The following is a 6,000-nucleotide window of genomic DNA, read 5'->3' on the forward strand; positions in this document are numbered from 1 at the left end:
GTTCTGGGGGTATGTGACCAGGTACCAGATCCTGTGGAGGCTTTAGAGAGGGCATCCAACTAATAGCTCCAGCAGCTGCAGAAACCCCAGTGATTTGGGACAAAGCTCCCCTCTCTGGAAGCAGAGTTCTACTGTGTAAAAAAGCTCAAAAGTCAAGTAATTGAATGGCAACATGAACAAGCAAAGGAAGCAAAGCAAGCACAGCAATCCAATTTTAGATTCCTTTTTTGGGGACAAAAAGGATCAAAGCATGGAATGGGAGGAAGACAATGCAGTCAGAACTCCTGCACCAAAAGCTTCCAAGAGAAATATGATCTGGTTACAGGCCATAGAGGAGCTTAAGAAGGATTTTGAAAACCAAATAAGAGAAGTAGAGGAAAAATTGGGAAGAGAAATGAGAATGACGTAAGAAAATCATGAAAAGAGAATCAGTAACCTGACTGAAGAAAATAGCATCTTAAAAAATAGACTAACTCAAATGTCAAAAGAGACTCAAAAAATCAATAAGAAGAAGAATTCCCTAAAAAAGCAAATTGGCCAGATGGAAAAAGAATCTCAAAAGCTCACTGAAGAGAATCATTCCTTCAGAATTAGATTGGAGCAAATGGAAGATAATGACTTTGTGAAAAATCAAGATACTATTAAATAGATCCCCCCAAAAGGAAAAAAAATAGAAGACAATGTGAAATATCTCATTAGAAAAACCACTAAACTGGAAAATAGATCCAGGAGAAATAATTTAAAAATTATTGGACTATCTAAATCCATGATCAAAGTAAGAACCCAGAAATCATCCTTCAAGAAATTCTCAAGGAAAATTGCCCTGATGTTTTAGAATCAGAGGGCAAAATTGAGGTTGAAAGAATTCACCAATTACCTCTTGAAAAAGATCCCTAAAAGAAAACCCCTAGGAATATTATAGCCAGGTTCTGGAGTTCCCAGATCAAGGAGAAAATATTACAAGCAGCCAAGAAGAAAAAATTTATTTTATTTTATTTTTTTAAAGCAATTGGGGTTAAGTAACTTGCTCAAGGTTACACAGCCAGTTATTTTTTTTTTTTTTGTGTGTGTGGGTGCTAAGTATCTGAGGCCGGAACCAATCCCAGGTCTCCCGACGCTGGGGCCGGCACTCTTACTCACTGCACCACCTGGTTGCCCCTAAGCAAGTGGGGTTAAGTAACTTGCTCAAGGTTACTTGGCCAGTTATTTTGTGTGGGTGTTAAGTATCTGAGCCCGGAACTGATCCCAGGTCTCCCAACTCTGGGGCTGGTGCTCTTACTCACTGTACCACCTGGCCGCCCCAAAGAAACAATTTAAATATTGTGGAAACACAATCAGGGTAACACAGGATCTGGCAGCTTCTACATCGAAGTATTGAAGGGCTTGGAATATGATATATTCCAAGTGGAGGTAAAAGGAGCTGCAATTAAAACTAAGAATCACCTACCCAGAAAAACTGAGTATAATATTTCAGGAGAAAATATAGTAGTTCAATGAAATAGAGGACTTTCAAGCATTCTTGATGAAAAAACCAGAGTTGAATAGAAAATTTAACACTTAGATACAAGAAGCAAGAGAAGCATGAGAAGGTAAAACAGGGAAAAGAAATCATAAGGAACTTATAAAAGTTGAACTATTTGCATCCTTCCATGGAAAAATGATAATTGTAACTTATGAAACTTTTCTCAGCATGAGGATGGTTAAAGGGAATATAAATGTATTTATATGTATACATACATTTATATGTCTATGTAGAAGGGTATATGGGCATATGAATGTATATGTGAGTGTGTGTAATACATATGTGTACAGTTATACATAGAGGGCACAGGATCAATTGAATAGGAAGGGATGATATTTAAAAGGTAAAATAGAGAGGTGAGAGAGGAATATAATGAGAGGAGATGGGGAGAGACAAAATGGGGCAAATTATCTCATATAGAAAAAGCAAGGGGAAACTGTTACAATGGAGGGGAAGAACAGGAAGGCAAAAGGGAATGGGTCAACCTTACTCTCATTGAATTTGGCTTAGGGAGGGAATGACATACATACTAAATAGGGTATCTTGCCCTACAGGAGAGTAGGGGAGAAGGGGATGAGAGGGGGGATGATGGAGGGGAGGGCAGGTTGGTGGGGAGGGCAGGTTGGGGGAAGGGTAGTTAGAAGCACACACTTTTGAAAAGGGACAGGGTCAAAGTAGAGAATAGAACAAGTGGGAGGCAGGATAGGATGGAGGGAAATATAGTCATTCTTTCACAATATATCCACTATGGAAATGTTTTGAGTAGCTACACATGTACAACCTATATTGAACTCCTTATCTTCCCAGTAAGGGTGGGTGATGAGGGAGGAAGGGAAAGAATCTGTAATTCAAAGTTTTAAAATCAAATGTTTAAAATATATATATATATATATATATGTATATATTTATACATATTTACATGCAACTGGTAAATAAGATGTATAGGTACTGGGGTATGGAGATCCATCAGGGGGGAAGTAGGAGGATATAGGAGAGAGCAGATTGGGGGAGGAGGTATACAGTGGGATCACTCTTTTGGGGTGGTGGGTAGGGGAAAAATGGGGAGAAGTTTTGTATCTCAAAATCTTGTGGAAATGAATGATGTAAACTAAAAATAAACATTAAAAAAATAAAAAAAACTCACTTGGAACCAGTGTCACAGATAAAAGACTAGATGGACCATAAATCTTTGATATGAGGTCTAACCTGGTGCCCCATCCCCCAATCATATTGTTGTATTTTGTGTCAAGAGAATACTACATAATACATGTTGTTTCACCTGCTGGATGTAAGCTCTTTGAATGAAAGTACTGTTTTTATTTTTGTCTCTGTATGCCAAGGTCTAGCATAGTTCCTGTCTTATCATAGCTGCTTAATACATGCCTATTGACTGATTGTTAATTCTTTTGAAAAGTATCTACCTCATATGCCTCAATAAAATATGAAACTCAATATCCTTGGGGCTCTATACAGGATTTATATCAATACAATGTAATGACCTCTGTCTAATTCAGTTTAAGTCAGTTTAGAAGACTAGGACTGATCAATGTAGAATCATATAATCTTGACATTTCAGTACTCTAGTCCCTGACCTTATTTTGCCAATAAAAGTCTCAACCTTGGGTTATCTTCTAGTTCTAAGCAGTCAAGACAAGATACAGTATTTAATATTTTCTAGGCAGCCAATATAAGGCTCAGGGCTGCTTTTTTTTTAGGGTATAATTGTATGGAATACTGGGCCATAATGAACCATATTGGCTGATATTTCACAGAATAAGGAAGTCCTAAAAAGTTAAGATGGATTCAATTTTGACAGTGTTCTTCTGGTGATTTAACCCTATTTCCTCTCACCAAGATATTCTTGAAATCTCAGTTTTAGATGTTCAGTACCATTTGCCTATTGAATGCTTAAATGATCATAAAAATACAAAATTGTGTCTCGAGTCCAGTTTAAAGCTCTTACCCTAGATGCACCATTTCTGATAGTGTTTTGAGGTAGATTGCATAGAACTATGTAAGATGAAAATTGGTGATGTTACTGGCTTCAAATTATGCAATATCAAAGTATCAAAATGGTATAAGAAAGACAAAGAAAAATATCTTTTGTTTATCTTGCTGTGAAAAATTTTATGTAGAGTCTGACTAGGGTCAGAATCCATGTGAACTCTAATCTTTCTTTTTTTTACAATGTCTCTGGAGCACAGTTAATGCAACTATGTGGCTCTTTTCTAAGTCATGACCACTTTTATCATCAAACTGAGAAAGGGAGTAAACTTGATGAATACCCTTGAACAGTAGTCCATTAAAGACTCTTAAATGTTTCAGAAGATATATATACAAAATCAAAGGTAATTGCAATGATCCATGAAAGCTATGGAAGTTTTAACAATTCAAGACAAACCAAAAGGATTTGAAATGAAAATAATTGTATTTTCTAGTAGAACAGGTATGAACAGGCAGTAATTTAAAGTCTAATGCCAACTCTTGATTTTTTAAAATACAGTGCAGGAAGTAATTAGAGACATGTATAATCAGAAAAAAGGATGATCCAGGACATGTAACAATAGCACGGAATGACTGATGAACAGCCTTTGTCTTACTTTTAACCCATAAAATGTCATGGGATCTAGAGAAGCATTTCTCAAATTTTTTGGTCTCAGGGACATCCAGGTGGTGCAGTGAGTAACAGCACCGGCCCCAGAGTCAGGATGACTTGGGATCGAATCTGGGCTCAAATACTTAGCCCCACACCCAGAAATAACTGGCCGTGTAACCTTGAGCAAGTTACTTAACCCCAATTGCTTAAAAAAAAATTTTTTTTTTGTTCTCAGGGTCTTAAAAATTATTGAGGATCTTCCAATGAGCTTTTGTTTATGTGGATTATATCTGCCCATATTTGTTTAATTCTAATAATATCTTAATTAATTTACTGAAATTAAAACATCCTGGTATAATTGTGAAAATAGTTTTGAGCTACTGGACACCCTAGTAGAGTCGTGGGAACTCTCAGGCATCCCTGGACCATATTTAGAGAACTACTGATCTAGAGGAAGTCTTGAATGTTGGATGGGCTCCCCATGACTGACTGATTTATAGGAGGACACACACAAGAGGGCAAGAGTTACAAGGCATGTGTAGGATGAATGATTCATTTGCAGCCCTTGTCATTGGAGGGAGGAAGCATCCTTGGATCTGGAGTCAGGACAACCTAAATTTGAAGTTGTCCTCAGACACTTACTACCTATATAAGTATGGGCAAGTCACTTAACCTCTATCTATCTCAGTTGCTTCATTTGTAAAATGGGGATAATAATGCCTACCTCCCATGACTGTTGTGAGTATCAAATGTGATATTTGTAAATCACTTTGCAAACCTTAAGGTGCTGCATAAATGCTAGCTATTGTTAGTAATAATAATGATAATGATATGTTTCTTTAAAATGAATAAGCATTTATTTTGTCTCCCATCTTCCCACTGCAAAAGAAGACAAAACCTTTTAACAAATATAGTTATAAAACCTCAAAAAACTAATGCAGAAAAGCAATATTCAGCACATAGTTTTACTGGCCACAATGAAGTAAAAATTACATATTCAATAAAGGGCCATTGAATAGAAGCATTTAATTTTTGAGGTAGTTAAGAAATAAACTTGTGGGTTGCAAATAATCACCCATGAGAAAAATGACTAACAGAATAAACTTTCCACAGATAAAATCCTGAGGAAAGGTAGGTTCTGTCCTCAATAAATTTTATTTCAAAGAAACAGGGAAAGTATTTGGAGAATGAAAGTCAAGGTGCTGTACTGCACAGGCCTTGAAGTTGATATTTCTTTCAGTGAATCAACTGAAATGAGGATTAAGTTGGAAGTTTCCCTAGAAGATCTTTTTCTCTTTAAATTCCAACAAACTTTCCAGTAGGCAATGAACTTGGAATTTTTGAAAATGAAGAATTCCAGATATTCCAGCAATAATTTTCAGACATTCTGGGGACTAACAATATCTTTACTTGGGGAGAAAAATTTAAGTACTCTAGAAAAAGAGACTGACAAAATTCTATAAGAATGTATTAAGCATCTATCATGGGTATAAATTCTGTAAAGCATTGAAAGAGAGATAGTTTTAAATATGACATGGTTCATGATCTCATGATGTTCAGTCTAGGAGGTGGTCATGTCATGTATATAGATTTGTATAAATCACAATATTATATTATAACCATATTAGAGGCAGCTAAGTAGTACAGGGGGTAAAGCATTGGCCCTGGAGTCAGGAAGAACTGGTTTCAAATCCTGATAAAGATACAGGCTGTGTGACCCTGAGCCAATCACTTAACCTCTCTGTGTTTCAGTTTCCTCATATGTCCTATGCATAGAACAGTTTGAATTTAGCACCTAGGGTTGTTGTGAGGCTCAAATGAGATAGTATCTGTAAAGTGTTCTGCAAACCTTAAAATGCTATGTCTGAGGTCTGAGAGGGAA

Source organism: Petaurus breviceps, unplaced genomic scaffold (genome assembly GCF_028583685.1).
Source record: "Petaurus breviceps papuanus isolate PSGF00001 unplaced genomic scaffold, PetGlider_PUasm1.0 90740, whole genome shotgun sequence".
Taxonomy (NCBI): Eukaryota; Metazoa; Chordata; class Mammalia; order Diprotodontia; family Petauridae; genus Petaurus; species Petaurus breviceps.